We start from the raw sequence: 20,724 nt of genomic DNA on the forward strand, positions 1-20,724 counted from the left end.
AAACCCAAGAGAAAGGTGCTGAGAAAACAGGGTCATGAGGTCAGAGGGGAGAGGGCAAATTGTACTTTGTCTTCCTAAGTGGCAAAAACACACAGGTGCCAGGAACTAGGATCGCAGATAATTGCAGAAGGAATGCCAGCCTGCCAAGTCTTTCTTCCACACTGGTTACCCCCAGAGGAACACGGACAGGTAAATTACCTATGATTGGATTTATTAGGGCTATTTTTAGAAAAATGTCAGAGGTTAATTCCCCAGCAATTACTCCCCTGCTGAGTGCCAACAATTGCTACCAAGAGTGCAAATGAGTTAAAAAGAAAAAGGTGGGGGGGAAGAAGCAGGGGAATTATGTCTATGGCCTTTGACAGAGGAAAGTTCTGAAGATTACGTCTATGAAGGAAAGCGAAAGGGAAATAGTGAGGTGGAAAATGAAGGCAATTACCCCTGAATAATTCAAATCGCAAATCTCATGTTTACATCTTCATTTCAGGATTTTCTTTGTATGCCCGATTTGGTCAGGTAAGCGGTGCAAAATTCCCCGCTTTATATGTAACTGCCCTTTGCATGTAGGAAAGCATGCCTAGTGGCCATTCTTTGTGCAGGAGTAAAAGGAATAGGCGTAAGCCTTAACCACTTTCGAACGAGTCACATCTAAAATAACAAGTCATGATTTCGTGTTCGAGCCTTTTAGATGATCGAGCCTACGAGAAGCAAATTCAAAGCCCTACAGCACCTCGAAGTACCACAGGTGAAGTAAACCAGGTGAACTAGAGGCCTGAATCCTTTTAAGGGGCAAGTACCTACCAAGCCTAAGCCAGCTGGGGCCGTGAATTAGTGCAGGCCTTACCTGATATTCAGATTTTTAAAGAAGTTGGAAAACCAGGTTTTATTTTTTCTTAATACAAAAATCTATTAAATTGTATATATTAGCAAATAATTTTGTTTGTTTGTTTTGCTATAGGGCATATGCACTTGCTGGAGGGGAGAGAGAGAGAGAGAAAGAGAGAGATATGTCTCCCTATACGGGGAGATAGCCAAGCTGTAATCCCTTCTCCATTCTCCTCTTGGGATTTTGGGCAGGTACAGATATGCATCCAGCATGGTTTTCAAGCTGTTAGGTCAAGACTTGAACCATGCAGTTGGCTATATGGGATACAACCTACTTAAACCTCAATGCCACCTGCTGGCCTGCAATTAATTTTTTTTTAAACTCCATGAAAGTTATAAAAATAATCTTGGGAACCAGCAGTTAGCGTAATGGCTATGTCGCTGGACTCCCACGTAGTCAACCGCGGTTCGCGTCCCGGACCCGGTGGCTTAGAACTCACGCCGGGCACGTGTGCGTGCGTGCCCAAGATCCCGAGAGGAGAATGGAGGAGAAGGGATTGCGGCGTGACCATACCCCCTGGGGGGTGATTTCTCGCTTTCTGTCTCTATGTCTCTCTCTGTCTGTCTGGCGAGCGCACGCGCCCTATAGCGAAAACCTCTCCAAAAAAAAAAAAAAAAAATCTTGTGTGTTTGTCACTCTTATTACTTCTAGTCTACTGAGTCTTCATTCAGAAAAGGCCCCTCCATTCCTTACTAGTGCTCTAAATTGGAAATCTAGGATTTTTAAAAAAATCTTTAGAAAAACCCTTCCTATAAATCTACCTTAAGGAAATAAAATAGGGTATGTGGCTGTTAAGCTCTTAATATCAGTGTAGAAGGCCCATCTATATAAAAAGTGCCCACGAGTTGAGGAGTAAGGAAGTCCAGCATGGCTGGAGACGAGCCATCTCAAGTGAATTAAGTGAGCCCCTTTCCTAGTTTCAGCGTGCATTCAGCCATTCCTCTCATGTTCAGAAGAGACAAGACTGGTTAACACCTGCAGTTGCCTCAGACTGCCCTGACGGAGAAGCACTGAATGCTAGGATACACTTCTAACATGAGTTACTGCTTCCAGCTTTTCAATGAGCGGTTAGCAAAGGATTTTTGTGGAGCTTTTTGACTCAGGTAGAATCTGAAGTGGGCACATCTGTTGCTTTATACGTGTAGCCTGTCAGGTACCAAGGAATGACTCAAGGCTCTCCCACTGCTCAAACACTAGTATTTCTCAGATAGGAGAGGACAGCAGGAGTCGTGAAAGGATGTTAGGGAGACCAAGCCTGGGGTTAACAATGCTCAGGTCTTAGGGCTTAACTAGTTCTGCTTACTTGCAGTTTATACTCATCCTCTGGGCGACTATGATCTTTACTTAAAAAAAAAAAAAAAAAAAAAAGTTAGTGTAATGGCTATGTTGCTGGACTCCCACGTAGTTGACCGCGGTTCGCGTCCTGGACCCGGTGGCTTCAAACTCACTCCGGGCGCGTATGCGTGCGTGCCCAGGATCCCAGGAGGAGAATGGAGGAGAAGGGACTGTGGCGTGACCAACCCCCCTGGGGGGTGATTTCTCATTTTCTGTCTTTCTGTCTCTCTCTGTCTGTTTGGTGAGCACATGTGCCCTATAGCGAAAAAAAACCTCTCCAAAAACAAAAACAAAAATGCTAAAGAGTGTGTGCACTTATGAGAGAGAGAGCAAGAGAGAGAGAGAGCACGCAAATGAGAAATCACTCCCCCTCTCCCACAGGGAGGATGACCACAACCACAATCACTTCTCTAGTATCCTCTCAGGATTTTGGGCATACACGTGCCTGGTATGGTTTTCAAGATGGTGGGTCCAAGACTCAAACTGCACAATCGGCTACGTGGGATCCAGCCACCTAACCACCACAACACCTGGCTGGTCCTGGACAGCAATATCAATGTAGAGCCTCAGAGTTGGCGTGGGCTGGGGGCCCTCATACTGAGAACTAAAGGATGTGCTTTTCTTTTTTGTGAAACTGGATATCAGAAGAAAGAGTGAGGTGGCTTTTCCCAATGTGAACCCTTGGCTTGCCCATGCCAAAAAAAAAAAAATGTCACTCTAAGGGCAACAAAACTTGCCTTCCCAGGGATGACATATACATGGGCCTTCTGCCTGGACTTTTTGAAAGTGTCTTTTCTCTCCCTTTAAGATCTATACAAGCCAAAACCTGGTAGGATTCAAATGTAAATCTAAGACACATCATCTAAGCCAGTATTATTAGAATTCTGCATGATGGGGTATTAGGCAGGGTATGAAAATGTCCCCTTTGTTTTCCAAGTGCTATCATTCTTCAGCGCTATGTCTTCCTCAGGAACCTTGTAAGAGAAAGAGTGATTGGCACCAGGTGACTCATTCCTTAGTCCTCTTGCTAAAATCTTACCATTATTTTAATCCCAGCAGCCAGCTGTTCTGTATTGGAGGTGGTTTATACCAAGCTATTGTCTACCTCCCATTAGGGCCTAAGCCATTATAGCTCAAGTTAATGCTTGTTTTGAACTTCCGGGTTTCCTGACTCATTTATCATTGCTCAGTCAGTTGGTGTACCCGGGAATACGATACTGCCTCATCCATCTCTGCAGAGCTTCATCTAGGGCTGTTTAATAATTGATTCAAAACTCATGAATCACTCCACTTTTCAATTTCAAGATACCAAAACTTGTGATACAAACACTTGTGTGTTTGCGGCGTGCCCTTTGGTAGAACCATTTAAACTAGGAAACATACACAACCAAGCCTCCTATGGTACGGCGTTAGGCTGGAGCCCATGCCATAGCACAGAACTGAGTGGAAGCAGGTGCTTGGATAATTAGGTGACAGGCACATAGCTTGTTTACTGTTCTGATAAAATGATGACTCCATTTGAATTTAGGGAGTACCAAAACCCAGAGTCTGCAGAAGAAACCACACACTACTGACCAAGCTATGAGCCTTGGCCTCTCAACATCAGTCCTAGGGATGGAAATGAAGGGATAATGCAATTTTGCTTTCAGAGTTCATTAAGTGTTTTATCTTTTATCCAAGAATCATTTGGTAGATGACAATATAAAGCAGGTTACCCTCCTTGTACCAGCTGACCTGCTCTGCTCACTCACATCTTGCCTTTATTCCTGAGGATGGTCTGCTCTGGGCAGTTTTCTGTGTCTTCCATTAGGACAGGGATATCAGCAAAGATGGAAAACAGGTTCATAGCGGGTAACAGAGTGAAAGGGTGGAAGTGTTCAGAGGTTTGTGTGGAGGACTGAGAGGAAGGTGGGTCACTTCTAGGCTAAGGTGCAATGTTTAATCGGCACCAGTTATGGTAGGGGTGGGGTGGGGAGGTAGCAATGATATTATTCTTTGTCACCCCCACATCAGGGCTTCTAGCTAGATTGACAATGACTTTGTGGATCATTAAACACACAGGGGATTCCTAGGCTCTCCAGTGGAATTTCAATTACCCCGCCCACCTTCATAAAACGGTGGTCTCCTTCTTGGGTCCAGGTCCACAGTCCAAAGGCAGTATCTATTTGCTGACAAGTTTTTTTTCTGGCAAATTTTGATAACTGAAATGGTGTCTTGGAACATATTTTTCATCAAAATGGGTGGGAGTGAAGAGAATCTGGTTATAGCCAAGTAAGATAAACCCAACTACTACCACTGGGATTATGCCGAGATGACCTCATTAAAAGATGTCAATAGGTCATAAAATTTAAAAAAGAAATCAGGCAATAAAACAGTATGTATCCAATGATTACAATTTTGCTAAAATGTTTTCATTTTGAAATAGACATTTCCTAGCAGATAAAGCTATATATATATGTATATATATATACATATATATATTAAAGCTTCCATTAATGATAAGGTGACAGTTAAAATACAAAATGAAAATTTTCTTATTATCTCTCCAGAAAGGTCTACAAATATGTATGCGCATGCACACAGACACAGACACACAATCACAGAGAATGATCTGATGAGGAAAGTCCAAAATGGTGCTGTTTGGTATAGGATGTAGAAAATTTATTTTCTTGTAGCCTTTTAAAAATTTTCCAGCGTTTTTTTGCTTTTCTTTGGCTATGATGATAATATTTGGATACTTTCTAATTTGTGAATTGTTTTAATTACCTTTCCAAACTGAATGAAAGATTTTTTAGCACTTAGCTCAGTGGTGTTTTAAGCTTTCGTAAAATTTATTTTTTAATTCACATATAGTAAAATCCACTGTTTAAAAAATTATTTGCTTATTTATTATTATTTTTAAGTTTGCTATAGGGCGTGTATGAGAGAGAGAGAGAGAGAAAGCAAGCCACCAGGTCCAGGACTCAAATTGCAGACAACTGTGTGGGCGTTCAGTGCCTTAACTACCACATCACCTGCTGGCCACCAATTCCACTTTCTGTGGCATGCATCTCTATGGGTTCTGACAAAGGCATGAAGACATGTGTCCATGAATTCCATCATGATGTAGAACAATTCCATGCCCCTTTCCACAAAGCTTCTGCAGATAGTCGCTTTTCAGTGAATAAAGTTATGGGAGTAAAACAAGCTGATACATTTAAGAGCTCTGAAACGTTGAACAAGTGCAAATACAGAGGCTTACTAGTACTGGTTGCTATAATTATGATTCGACTCCACATGGAGCTAATAATCATTTCCTCACTATGCAGAGTCAAAGGATTTTGCTTTTTCATCTGTTTAGATATCACTAATTTGATTTTTCAAGGGACAGGAAGCTCAAAAAATCCATATACTCTTATTAAGCTGTATCACAAGCAAGGTTTTTGTTTGTTTGTTTGTTTTTGAGAGGTTTTTTTTTTTTTTTTTGCTATAGGGCACGTGCGCTCGCCAGACAGAGAGAGACAGAGAGACAGAAAGTGAGAAATCACCCCCCAGGGGGATGGCCAAGCTGCAATCCCTTCTCCTCCATTCTCCTCCTGGGATCTTGGGCACGCACGCACACGCGCCCGGCATGAGTTTAAGCCACTGGGTCTGGGACTCGAACCACGGTTGAATACATGGGAGTCCAGCAACATAGCCATTATGCTAACTGCTGGCCCCACAAGCAAGGTTTTACATGAGGTTTTCCACTCCTTCATTTATTACTCCCTCCCCCCCCTTTTTTTAAAGCGAAGAGATTTTTGCTCTATGGTGCATGCACTCACTGGAGAGATAGACAGAAAGCAAGAAATCACCCCTCAGAGGGCATGGCCACACCATAATCCCTTCCCCTCCAATCTCCTCTTGGGATTTTGGGCATGCATACACATGCCCAATGTGAGTCTCAAAACTCCAGGTCCGGGACTCAAACCATGGTCATCCATGTGGGAGTCCAGTGATGTAAGCATTACACCAACTGCTGGTCTCTATCTTTTGTCTTTACATGGGACTGTTTGAGTTTTTGGCTCAGTAACATTAACTTGGTATGACATCTCACAATCATTAGCTTGGCCCCAGTGACAAGTAGTAAACTTATAGTAGGTCATTGGGAAAGTCCCGTGTTTTTCTATGCAAAATTGCATCATAACTTTCCTGACAACCCAGCAGTTCTGCTTAGTAACAAAATGTAGACCTAATCTTGCTTGTCAATTTCAGTGTTTTGGCAGAAGCTGCCCATCAAGAAGAATTTTGAGGTCATACCTAAACTTGGGATGAAAGTGCTATGATCAATTAGTCTTACTTGCCACAGCAAAAGACAACACAAATGTCACAAGCTTGCTATCCCTGACCTGCCGCATGAAATACATACCTCTTATCTGATCCGAAGTGGATTCCTTTATCATGCAAAGAGTGTATGCTTTTTGGATACCAAATCCTCTTCCTGTCATTTCAACATAATCAATTCTATGCATACTGGCTTTAACTTCTACCTGGTGTTGGTATTTCTCTCATAGCAACGAATGCCTGGAGAAGGCTTCAATACTCCAAGTCCTAAGATCTTATCACAACTGCTGCTTCCTACTGAACCATCAGTACAGTGCTGGAAGATCATTGTTTCAATGTCAGCCTGTCCCTGTGGACCAGGCTTGTTAACAGCAGGTATGTGCTGTGGCAGATACTCTAGGTTGGCTACTTCTACAAAGTGTCTTTCTTCCTTGCCTGCTTCCCACTGTCCTACTGTAGAATTTGGAAAACTCAGATATAGTACATGCTTCTTAGTCCCCCTGTGGCAAGGGGTGGTCATTTGACCCAGATCTGGCCAATGATGAGTAGAGGAAAGTTTTCTGGAAATGTGCAGGGGAGAAAAAGACTCTGAGGACAATTTTTCTTTCCTGAATAAAGTGAAGCAAGTGATGAGAGGCTTCTGACTCGACTACTTCTTGTTTTCTGTATTGGTATGTGTTTATGATATGTGAAGCTGTGGCAGCCATCATGTGAACCACGAGGTAACAAGACCCAGGACTTTGAAAAGTTAGGAGATGACAGATGCAAGAATGGGACAATGTCTTTGATGACTTCGTTGAACAACTAAAACCTACCTTAAATCAGCCTGTGTCTGGACTTGTTAAAGACTAGATACCTGTGATTTATGCCATTATTAGATATTTTGTTACTTGCATCTAGATGTATGATAACAGGCATGCCTTCCATGTTTGTTTTCCTAATGAATGTTGAATGAGGGAAAAAAATGGCCCTTTATCCTGCACCTCCTTGTATATACTCACCCATGCTGCACATTTTCATTTCACTCTACCATGCAACCTGTTTTCATTCCCGCTTGCTTGGTTCCCAGAATTGAGGTGGTTTGTTTTTCCTTCTCCTGCTGTGATGACTGTGCATTATTTCTCAACCATTGAGATGTGAAAACGGCTTACTGGGACAGAATGCCCACTCCAATTTATTCATGGTGTCCGTTAAGAAATTATGACCTCAAAGGGACCTACCCATGCCCTTCTTAGGAGCTGAGCTCTCCTTGCTAATATGAAGGAAGTCCACCATGCTTGCTGAGCTGTGAAAATCCAGATGGTAGGAAGCAGGTGAGTAATGAATGCCATGCTGTTCCCATTAAAATGCACACAGCTTCCCTGTGCTGACCAAATCTCCAGCACTAACCAGACTGGAGACAGCCCAGGGACGTGTGGGTTGATAGAGATTGCCTTTTATTCAAAACAAGTTTCTACAACATAGAAACCTAGATGACAGAATTTTCCTGTAGCTGGGGAAAAACAAAACAACTTACCTAAAGGGCAAAGGAGTCTTAAAACTGTAAGTCTCAGAATATAGAAAAATCTAATGGGTAACTGAGAGCAGTCCAGACTTGCCTATACACCCATGTAGTTTACAGTGAAGTCTGCAGTCAAGGTGTCTTCCATCTGTCACCTTCTCTTTCAAAAAGCAGAGGCGTAATTAACTGCCCAGGTGACACAAACTCTGTCAATTATACAGATCTATTATCTGCACAACAAGGAACATCTATGGCTAACCCCAAAGTCAATGAGACTCCACACCCAAAATGTACTCAATCTATGCGGGAATAGGAGTTCTGGCACAGGCACTGGGTCACCAAACATGCTTAATATGGCATATTTCTGGCACATTTTTGGTCAGAAATTCTGTTGTGTCAGATGTTTTGCAGTCAGTAAGATACACTATCTACTTTGTAGAAGCTAGAACTCCCTGTTTTGTGGGTTGGCTCAAACATCATTTCTTTGGGGAAGCTTTGTATAGCTTCTCCCAAGCCCAGGACAGCTCCCTTTACCATGCAGCCTTGGAGCTCCTCATAATTCTCCATCATAAGTTATTTCTACTTATACCATTAGCAATTATCACAAGGCATAGGAATCATTTAAAATGCGCACCTCAGTCTCTAAGTTGTAAACCCCACAAGGAACTTCTTCCCATTGAACTCTCAGAGCATAGCTGAGTATCTTAGCATATAACAGATGCTTTTTTCTTTTTTTTTTTTTTTCTTCAGCAGATCACTGAATGAGAGCCACAAAGAGCCAGATCGAAGTGGAGAGAATGAATAACCCTAAAACAGTATCAACAAACAAAATATTTATGCTAGATGCATGTAGAAAACACTTTCTTAATGGTTGTGAGGTGGGGACTAGCAGGTGGCGTAATGGTCATGTTGCTGGACTCCCATGTAGTCAATTGTGATTTGAGTCTCAGGCCGGGTGGCTTAAAACTCATGCTGGGGCATATGTGCTTGTGTACCCAAAAATCCTGAGTGGAAAATAGAGGATAAGGGGTTGTGGTGTGGCCATCCTTCCTGGGAGGTAATTTCTCACTTTCTGTCTCTCTGGCGAGCACATGTAACCTATAGAAAAATCTGTCTCTCTCTAAAAAAAAAAAAAGAAAAAAGAAAAAAAAAAAGATTGTGAGGCAAGAGGAGTTCTTATTTAAAGTTCTTTGGTGACTTTAGAACCAGACAGATTGATCAGTAAGGAAGAAATTTTATCCAAGAAAGTCTTTGTACTCTAGGCAGGAATTTAGGGGTCCTATGAATCACAGGAAGAGAAAGCGGATGGGTAAAAAGAGGGACCTTGATGGCGTCATTTTAGTAAGGGCCTGGAAATAACATTAAGACAGCCAAAGTAGATTTTGAGCAAATGGGTCTTTTTTAACGAACATCTATCTATTTTGTGTATGTCACCGGGCTATGTACCAGAAAAACAATAACAAAACAAAACTAGGTATGACATACTTTTTCTATGCAAAAATGAGTCATGACTTTCCTGACAACCCAATAGAAGAAAATGTTGGAGGAGAGGATGTTCAAAAATTTAATTATAATAAGTGAGGTCTTCGACTCACAGAATAAGAATCCTGTTTTTTACTTAGAGGGCAGCAGGAAGTCACTACCAGACTTAAAGTAACACATCTCATTCATATCCCTAGATTCGATAAATCTCTCTAATTTCTCTAAAGGAAAAACTGAACACTAAACGCAAAAATTTTCCTTTGTTACACTCTACATGGGCCTAAAGAAATAAAGAACATGATAGGAAAAGATTTGAATTTTTTTCTCTCCTAAAACATGAGATTTTGGGTCTAGCAAGTGCTGTCCATAGTGGTTAAGGTGCTGGATTCCCATGTGGTCGACCCCAGTTTGAATACTGAACCCAATGGCTTGAAACTCATGCCAGGCGCATTTGTGTGTGTGTGTGCACAAAATCCCGAGAGGAGAATGGAGGAGAAAGAATTGTGGTGTGGTCATTTCCTTTGGGGGGGGGGTGATTTCTCACTTTCTGTCTCTCTGTTTATCTCTATCTCTCTGGTAAGTGCCCACATCCTAATAGCAAAAATCTCACAAAACAAAACAAATAAACACAAAAACATGAGGCCTCTATGGTCTGGCAAAGTAAAAATACTGCTAATAGTTCACAAGGTATTTTGCTATTAGGGATTATCAATCATTTTAGCAAAGAAATGAAAGCAAGTAACCAAGTGTGTCAATAACAATTCTATGAATCATTCAGCATTTTCACTCTGGCTAGGAGTTGTGTTTTGAGGAATATTATAAAATATTATTTTATTTTGGATAATATCCATATTGTAAAGCACCGAATACTAGATATACAGCAGATATACAATAAAGGACAGAAAGAATAAATAGTGTTTTCATCAGCAGCAGTACTCAACCTTTAATAAATATACATCAGGCAAAAGCATTATAATGCCTGATTTTTTTTCTATTCACTGAAAACTGGATATTTAGAAAATCCATTATATTTCACATTATGGTTATATAGCATTTATATATTCATAAATACTACTAAATGTAGAAAAATCAGGAAAGGTTTGCTTTTGATAGATTCGTTAATTGTTCCATTTATTCATTCAACAAATATTGGTTGGGTGTACCAACCATCTATTAAGTACTATAACAGGTACTGGAGATACATCAATTCAAATAGGTAAAATCTCTCTCCTCACGGAACTTATACTCATTTGTGGAGAAAAGCCAATAGGCAGTGTACATAATAAATTACATTATGTTCTAACTACTTTGGGAAATGAATAGAGCTAAGTAAGGGAGATTAACAGTGCTGGGGGTTGGAGGTAAGCTGTGATTTAAACAGGTGAGTTGAAACAGGCCTCACTGAGCAGACTTGAAGGAGGTGAAGGAGTTTGCTACTCAAGTGTCTGGGAAGAATGTTCCAGTCAGAGGGAACAGACAGTGAAAAGACCCTACAAGGGAACCATGCATGTATCAAGGGTCAGAGGGGCCAGTGCAAAGTGGCTAATGAGAAAACAAAGTTGAGAAATGAGGGTCAGATAATGTAGTCCTGTAGACTTCAGCAAACACTTTGGCTTTTCCTAACAGTGAAATAGGCCCAGCTACTGTGGTACATGCTACTAAGACACTGGGCTCCATGGTCTAAGATAACATGGAAGGACTCATTTTGATTCTGAGTCCAACCTGAAGGTGGTGTGTGCCTATGACCCCAGCTAATAGGGAAGCTGAGGCAGGAGGATATTGAGCTTAAAGGCAGCCTGGGTAACATAGTAAGACCTTATCTGAAAAGGAGTTGGCCATGATGGTGCATGTCTGTAGTGCTCTGTTCCCCTAAAGTGAAAGGGTCACAAGGATGAGACTATACTTCACAATGTGAATATACTTCAAACTCTACACCTAAAAATGGTTAAAATGGCAAATTTTACACCAAGTTTGTTTATCTGTTTATTGACTGATCGACTGAAAGATTTTTGCTATAGGGCACGTGCACTCTCCAGAGAGACAGAAAGCAAGAAATCATCCCCTGGGGGTAGTGGGGAGGATGGCCATGCTGCAATCCCTTCTTCATTCTCCTCTTGGGATTTTGGGCACACACACATATGTGCCCAGCGTGAGTTTTCAGCTGCCAGGGTCCAGGACTCCAACTGTGGTCTACTAACCAAGACATAATCATTACACCATCCACTGGTCCCTATGTTAAGTAAATTTTACCACAATTTAAAAAAAAAGGGAAATGGAAGGCTGTTGGAAGGCAATAAATAGAAGAATGATAGAGTTTTACAAGAATCAATTCGGTTATAGTGTTGGGAATAGACTGTAGAGAATTGAGGTACTGGGTCATCAGAAAAGTCATGATGTATTTTTTCATGTTTTTCTATGCAAAAAATGAGTCATAACTTTTCTGATGACCCAAAAGAATCAGGCAGCATATAGAGATAATCCAAGTGAGAAATGATGATGGATTAGACCAAGCTGATGGCTGTGGAGGTGGAGAGAAGATTCTGGATGCATATTGAGAGTAGATGTGTCAGGATTTGCTGATGGATTGATTACAGGGTATGAAAAAAAGAGAGGCCAAGGTTTTTGCCCTTAGCAATTGACATGTTGGAGTTCACTGAGAGTGGAAATTTTGTGGGTAAAGCAGGCTTTCTTGGGAGGAGGACAGATGTTCAGTTTTATGCATGCAAAACATGAGAGATTTATGAGATGCGGAGATCATTGGAAATAAGAGTCAAGTTCAGGAGTGAGGTGTGAGCAGGTGATATAAATTTGGGACTAACTATCACTGAGATGGTATTTAAAGCCCTGAAGCTGAATGGGAACAAATAGATTAAAAGGAAAGAGGAGGACGAAGAGCTAAACCTTGAGGTACTCCAGCATTTAAAAACTCAGGGAAAAAAAAAACCAGGAAAAAAAAAAAAAAACAAACCAACAAAAGAGGAATGATGTCAGTGAGAAAAATTAAGAAGGCTTAGTATCCTGAGTGTCAAGTGAAGCATTTAGGAGTGGCCAACCTGTCAAATGTTGCTGATAGGTCAAGTAAAGGGTTAGAGTTGACCTTTGGGTTTACTGTTGAGGAGGTGACTTTTGACTTTAACAAGTATAATTTCTGTGGAATGGTGGGAATGAAATTAACTGGAGTCAGTTTCAGAAGACTGCGACTATGGACAACTCTTTCAAGAAGTTTTGGTGTCAAGACTAGCAAAATAATGAGGTGGAAGATGGTAAAGGAAGTGGAGTGAAGAGAGCATTTTTCTAGTATTATAGAAATAACAGCATGTTTACATGCAGATGAGAAAGTTGCAACAGTCAAAAACAAAAAGACATGAAGAAGAAAGGTAGTGGGATTGCTAAATAAATAATGTATGAATGAACAAACTAGTTGCCACTAACAGTTAAAAATTCATATCGGTTCGATTCTTACCCCTAGCCAAAAGATGAACAGTAAGAAAAATGCTATTGCAACCCTATCTTCTTAAGAAGATTTAACAAGATGCTTAGGACATTGAGTATTTTAAGAGTCCCTCCCATACATCAGAGAAGTATGTGATTGCTATGAATGTAAAGCAATGTCTTAGTTTTTTTGTTTCTTCCTACCTCATTTCTTTCCTGCTCTCCATCACACCCTGTCTTTTTTCCTCTCTCTCTCTCCTCCCCCTCCTACCTTTTCATTTTGTAGCTGAGAGACTATTTCTTCAGCTACCTCCTATCTGCCAGCCAGGCAGAGGCTATCACCTGTATATATTTTACAGGGATGAGAAATCCACAAGATCACTTCCCCCTGGGTAGTCTGACCTCCTTATGGCCTTTCTTAACTTTCCCCCACTGTTCCTAATATCTTACAGAAACAAGTCTGTCAGAGGGGCAAAGTAAAAGCCCACACACTCATCTCATTCTTGCCCTGTGGAAGATTTATAGACACTTTGCAAATGGCCAGACCCAGGTAACCGTGCCAGGAACTTTCCAAGTGATTTGTAGATCTCCCTTCCAGGAAGTCAGTCTTTAATGGAAAACTTGTAGCTGCACATTCCTTTCATATAGTATGACTACAGGAAGAGGATTCCAACCGTCAAGCAGAAGACTCACTGAATTGAACTGGCCTCCAGATACTTTAGTCTAAGGAAAACATCAGATTTGCACAGTTTAGAAAAGCAGTTTTCACTGAGTTGGCTTACTGCATGCCAGGCAAAGTACAAACCTTCTACAAACACTCCCTTCCTGAACCTCTATCATGATTCTCATTTACTGAATATCTATTTTAGCCAAGATTTGTGCTTTACATTACATTATTTAGTCACTCAGACACGATTTAAGTGTGTTCTCCCATTTTTCAGATGGGGAAATAGTGACTCAGAGAGGTAAATATTAGGTTGCCGGAGAAGTCATGACACATTTTTGCATGGATAAACACAGTCAAGACTCTTCTGACGATCTGGTAACTTGCTCAGATTTGGAGACTAACAGTGGGGCTGGGATTTGAACCCAAGTGTAGTTCTGAATTCTATGTTCTTAACCTGCCTGTTCCATTTTACTTCCACTTCTATGATTTCTTGTCCCTACTCCCTTTTTGTCTGTTCTCTCATCCTTTCTTACTTTCTTTTTTTTTTTAATTTCTTAATCTTTCATTTGTTATAGGTCTCACTTATTAGCACCACAGGTATGTATGTCCTCTAGGCTCAACCTTGACTTTTCTATCTTGTCACACATGCTGGGAAACAAAGCCAAGTTTACTATTTCAGGTTCCCTAAGCAAATGTAATGTTTTATGACAACTTTCATGCTATTTCATTCCTTTTATTACTTGTGCCTGCTGACATCTTATTCTCCCAGACAGTAGGTCCCTTGAGGGCAGGATTTTTTTCCATGATTGTCATCCAGGGACCTAGCACAGGGACTGGAACCTAGGAAGTTTGCAAAACACACCTATTGGCTGGCTGAATAAAAATATGAATACATGAATCTTTCAAGGCCAGCTCAAATGCCACCTATCCCATGAAGATTTCTGTAGTCTCCCCGATAGGAAAATAATTCTCTTCTCCTCACCACTTCTTTGTACCTTTCACATGCTATCCATGATGTTCTCACTGATGTGTGTATTTGTTCTATTGTCTTTATTGAAATGCATTTTACTAAGCACAGAGCACCTGCTTTACTCATGTTACACTCTATCAAGCACAACTGGTGTTTAATGAATGAAGGAATGCAATCCTGAACTCTTCTCTAATGACACCACTTACTCTAGCTCTTGACCTTTTTTTTGAGAATTCTTCTGGCTTGCTTTCTCACCTTCCCTCTCTCTGTCTCTCCCTGGTCAAATTAAGAAATAATAATAATAAATAAAATAAAATAATTTTTTTTTTTTTAAAAAAGGAAATCTCATAAAAGCTATAAGTGTTGGACCAGCAATGGCATGGTGACTAAGGTGCCGAACTCCCACATGGCTGATCACAGTGCCAGTCCTGGACCTGGTGGCTTGCTTTCTTACGTTTCTTTTCTCTCTCTCTCATGAACACACATGCCCTACAGAAAATTTAAAAATGATGAAAAATAAAGTTAAATAATGCTTTAAAAGAAAAAAAGCTAATACTAAATAAAGTTAAATAAATAGTTCTTTAAAAAGAAGAAGAAGAACAAAAGCTACAAGTGTTTTTTCCCCATAAATTCTGCATCCTGTTTTCAGAGGCCTTCTGGCACCCAAGTAAAGATTTCAAACTCTAGTGGGATCTGAAACCATCACTCAATACCACTCTGCTCTCAGATCTCTACCTATGCAATTCCTTGATCTGGAATTTAATCTCTTTCTCCTCCTTTGTAAGACCCAATTAAAAATTAGCCTTTTCTAGAAATCAAGGAAGAGTAGTTTCCATTTAAAATTTCACTAATCTATTTTCTATGCAAAATGCATCATGACTTTTCTGACAACCCAGTAGATGGCACCTTTTTTATCAGCATGACTCATTTATATTGCATCACGGTACAAATGTGGATAGATGGCTGTCTAACTAGATTACAAGTTTCCTGAAGACAGAATCATATTTATTTCTCCAGTAGACAGCACCTAGTATCTCACACATGACATGAATGGTCCACAACTGGAGATTTAGGATTCTCTTGGGCACAAGTGATTGTCGGCTTATATAATACACATGACAGCTCCCCGCCAAACTTGAAATCATATATACTTCATTTTTTACTACAGCCTTTAAAAACTTTTTTTTTCTTTATTCATGGTAGAGCACATGTGCTCCACAGGGGAAAGAGAGAGTGAGAGTGATAGAAAAGGAAATGAGCACCCTCCACACCATGATCCCCTTCCCCTGGCCTCCTAGCTTGTCAGGTCTTAGCCACTTACACACATGCCTGGCATGTTTCAAGTTGACCAGGCTGAGGATTTGAACTGTACACCCCATGTGGAATCCAGCTTTGTGTGTGTGTGTGTGTTGTTTTGTTTTGGGAGGGGTTTTTGCTATAAGGGCACGTGCGCTCGCCAGAAAGAGAGGGAGACAGCGAGAAATCACCCCCCGGGGCGGGGGGGATGGCCACGCCGCAATCCCTTCTCCTCCACTCTCCTCTCAGGATCTTGGGCTGCATGCACATGCACCTGGCATGAGTTTAAGCCACCAGGTCCGGGACTTGAACCACGGTTGACTACATGGGAATTCAGCGACATAGCCATTATGCTAACTGCTGGTCCCTCCAGCTTCTTTTGAACAGCTTACTACTAATGCACCAGGGAGTCAGACCTTATTATTATTATATTGGTTCATTGTTACAGTCTCATAGCCTCCAACACCTCTGAAATAAAACCAGTACTTAAGAAATCATGTACTAAGGGCATTTTCAGAAGCACTTCCTACAAGGTAGCAGGTGGGAGAGGAGTGGAAGTCAGCTCATATTTCGATGTCTCCAAGGATTCTGCTTTTGGGGGATATTTCAAGTGCTGATTCCAATAGCCTCAGTTAATACCACCCTTGGAGAGTACGGAAAAGCTTGGAATTTGAAAACTCAATAATTATTTAACGTGATAGCAAAATTCCTTTTTCTCCTACATGTGCAGGTTCTTGATTTTGATGCATTAGTTGTTTTCTACAAAGTTTCTGGGAAAAAAGAAAATGCCAATATTTCATCAGGCAATAAATAGGAGGAATCAAACTGTTACACACTAAAGGTATGGATTAAACACTGGCCACAGTCTCAGATGTACCTCTCTTGCTTCTTCAATTGAACGTAAATCAACAGGCTAACGTACCAGAAGTCATTCTGGGAAGCTTTGGGATAATACAACCGTTCGATGATTTATTACTAAGGAAACCTCACAAAGTGGGTTTTCTACCCCTCAGACTTCATCTTTACCCGTCTTCTGACTACCATATCCCCTTTCTTGCTGCAGCCTAGCCCCATTCTTACTTTTCAGATCTCTTTAAATGCCCTACTTTCCCCCACTGTGGGGTTTTGCAAACACATGTTTTCTCTTTGCCTAAACTGCTCCTCTTTCTCCCTTTTTTGGGTTACTATCTCTTTATCTTTAAGAAGTTCAGCTTAAATAGTACTGAGAAAAGGTCTTTTCTGACAGTCTTTTTTCTTTTTCCTTTTTTTTTTTTTTCCTTAGAGCTCCATGTGCTTGGAGGAGGGGGAGGAGGGGGGGAAGAGGGAAAAGGGGGAGGGGGGAGAAAACTCACCCCTCCTCCTCCTCTTAAGAAGGATGGTCACCTGTAATCCTTTTCCTCTATTCCCCTTTTGGAATTTTGGGCATGCATACACATGTGCCCTGTGTGATTTTCAAGTTGTTGGGTTCAGCACTTTATAGGACCCTATTTTTTTTTTCCTTTAAAACACCTACTAGAATTCATCATTATACATTTGTCTGGGAGTCTATTATTAATATCTGTCTCCTTTTATATGGTTGTATTTTAATTTGTCAGAGCTGGGATCAGAGCTGACTTTCCTTCCTTGTAATTTTTTTTGAGAGATTTTTGCTATATGTGTTCACCAGAGAGATAGAAAACAAGAAATCACCCCCCAGGGGGATGGTCACACCACAATTCCTTCTCCTTCATTCTGTCGGGATCTTAGGAATACATTCACATGTGCCTGGAATGAGTTTGAAGCTGCTGGGTCCAGGATGCGAACCACTGACAGATACATGGATTTACAGCGATGTAACCATTAGGCCATCTGCTAGTCCTCCTCTTTTTTTAAACCATCCCCTACCCACCCAGGGGGGGATCCACAATCCCTTTTCCTCCATTGTCCTTCTGGGGCTTTAGGCAAGCACAGATACATGCCCAGCATGATCTTCAAGCCTCCAGGTCCAGGTCTCAAACTGCTGTCAACCATGTGGGAGTCCAGCACCTTAATCACCACACCACTTACTAGCCCCCGAGCTGATTTTTTTCTAACCCTGGTATTCCTGGTCCCCAGCCCAATGTTTGACAAACAATAGATATATAATCAATGAAAGTATGGTTTTCTAGAGTATTATTAATAGTTGTTGCCTGATCACTTGGGTTCTTATTCTCTAATACTGTTCTTACACACACGCGTGCACACACACACACACACAACTTGGTTTTCAGTTGAAGTGAGTGTGGAAGACCTTTGGGATTATGAAAATTTAAAAATTAGTTCAATCTACATTTATCTCATTCTCCTTAATAGGATAAAGTCTGAGCTAATCATATACATGAAAACACACCTATAACAATGTATATACACCCTTCTGAAGCTTACACTCTAGCCCTTGCCTAAAACAATCTCCACCCTTTCAATTTTTAGGAAGAAAAACAAGAGAACACCAGAGATTGGGTAGGAAGATCTTTACATGCCAAGAAGTGTGACCCAATGAACTATTTCAGTCAGACACAGTTTGAATTGGATTGCCTGGGGGCTGAGAAGGGATTTCTGGATTAGACAGTTCATTAGTGGCCAAGCTGGCTTCTAGGGCCTGTTGGTCCTTGCTCTGCATGCCTGGAGTTAGCACAGTGACACAGTGAAGGCTGCCTGAGTAACAGCTGCCAGTCAGTCACATGGAATAAAGGCTGAGATAGTAGCTACCCAGAGGCACCAACCACACTCCTAGGCTCAGGATCCCACTCCTGAACACAGCAGAAAATGAGGTTTGTTGTCAATTATTTACTGAGTACCTTCTACCTGCCTAATCTGGGACTTCCTCCTTAGGAATAAGAGGTGGTCAACAGCAGTCCCCTATCCCCAGTTTAAATGACAGCTTTGACACTGACTAGCTGACTAGTCTTGGTTACATTACTTAACCTCTCTCTCTCCTGCTCAGTTAACTAATCAACAGAATATTATACTGAGAATCATGTGAATAAATTCATACAAAGCTCTCAGAATGGTACCTGGCACACATAAGAACTAGATGTTAGACTAATTCTTTTCCTAGGGGTAATATAGTGAATGGTTAACAGGATGACTTTAGATGTCAGAAAGATGCCATGCAGTCTATTTATAAGTCATGTGCCTTTGGGCAAGTTACTTAAGATCTATGAACCTTGGTTTCTTTATCTGTAAACTAAGGATAATATTGGTAGGGAAATTATGAATATTAAATGAGATAAAGAGGTAAGAAGCTTAGTATGGTGCCTGGCACATTGTAGATACTCAATAAATATGATAATTTGCTGTTATTCCTCCTAGAGAATCCCTCCCTTAGACCCCAGAAAAAGCAGAGTAGGGCTCCATAGTTCCATATCATACAACCAAATAACCTAAAGGACACTAGTCATGGTGGTTGGGGCATTTCTGACCAGAAGAGTTGTGCCATTTTGGTTTGTTTTATTTATTTTGACCGCAATGTAGCCCATGCAAACTTGGACCATTTTTTCAATGAACTGTCAGCATTTAAAAAATTGTAATGCTTCAGCACAACTGCGATGACTGAATAGTTAAGGCATCGGACTCAGAAAATGATAAAAATACAGATTTTCAGTTTCTTTAGACAATGAAAAGATTGGCACCACTGCGCTGGCATTTCCACAGGGCCACTCCTGGCCTGACCTGGGAGGCACTGCTTTCTTTAGAAGGGCACATGGTCTTGAATTTGCTGCATCTTCTTCGACTCCCTCATGTGCCCACAGCTTCAGGCCAAATGTCAGCTTCCATCTATCCTCCTGAGGTTTTCCTCTACCTTTCTGCTTTCATCTTTGATAGGACTTGGCCTCCCTAATCATCTGAGTCAGCGGCTGCTGGTCTTGACTGTCCACTGATACCCCTACAAGCTGCGTGCAAGACAGTGACATGCCCTTATCCACCAGCCTAAGGCCACCTGTCTGCACTGGCAGGTGACAGTGCAGAAAGACAGAGCAGTCAATTCCACAGCTACTGCTTGCTTCTCGAATGAGCATCTCTAGAGAACAGCTTCTTGCCCAGAAGTTACCCTATAAACTCAGTATTGGGTTGTCGGAAAAGTCTTGCTTCTCCAATGAGCTAAGCGCATCTCTAGAGAACAGCTTCTTGCCCAGAAGTTACCCTATAAACTCAGTATTGGGTTGTCGGAAAAGTCATGATGCGTTTTTGTACAGAAAAAGTCAGTCATGACTTTTTCAACAACCCAGAATTTTCTCACACCAAGTTTTTTTCCAGTTCCATTTGGACTGAGGGGAGAGGATATGCAACAAAAGATAGGGGTGCTATACAACAATGCTTTCGTTTTCTAAAACCTATCTATGGATTAGCAGTTCTTCACAATGAATTTGTTCGTGGGATGGCAGGGGGACGTCAAACGCTTTTGAGCAATAGCTCATACATTAACCCCCCATTCACAAGTTGTATAAGAAAGAAATTTACCCACAATTCATACATCTAACAGCTTGTTTACTGAGCACCTACCATGTGGGGATTCAGTACTGACAGACAATATCCTTAACTCAGAATAAGAAAACTTATTCTGAGTTAGGGATTCTCTAGTATGCAGGAGAAAGGAGGATCATTCGCTCTTTCCAAATTTATCTGACTACTAAATACACCTGGGAAATCTTGCTTTATGCATATTGCATGAACCCTTGCAGATCCTATCTCGAGGCCTTTCATGATAAAGAACAATAGGTTTTTTTTAACCCCACAAATAAAGGCATAAGAAGAGAAAACCACTCTAGAACATTTCTTACTCAGAGAAACACCTAAGTTATTTCTTTCTTTCTTTCTTTTTTTTTTTTTTTTTT

At 41.0% G+C, this 20,724-nt stretch overlaps 1 protein-coding gene across 7 annotated transcripts in view; it reads right to left on the reverse strand.

Moving 5' to 3' along the window:
• The window catches only part of PPP2R2B (protein phosphatase 2 regulatory subunit Bbeta), a 527,631-nt gene that overhangs the window by 133,651 nt on the left and 373,256 nt on the right, over positions 1-20,724 (reverse strand). The window lies entirely within an intron of this gene.

The sequence above is a fragment of the Tupaia chinensis genome, unplaced genomic scaffold, assembly GCF_000334495.1.
Source record: "Tupaia chinensis unplaced genomic scaffold, TupChi_1.0 Scaffold000228_1, whole genome shotgun sequence".
In the NCBI taxonomy this organism is placed as follows: Eukaryota; Metazoa; Chordata; class Mammalia; order Scandentia; family Tupaiidae; genus Tupaia; species Tupaia belangeri.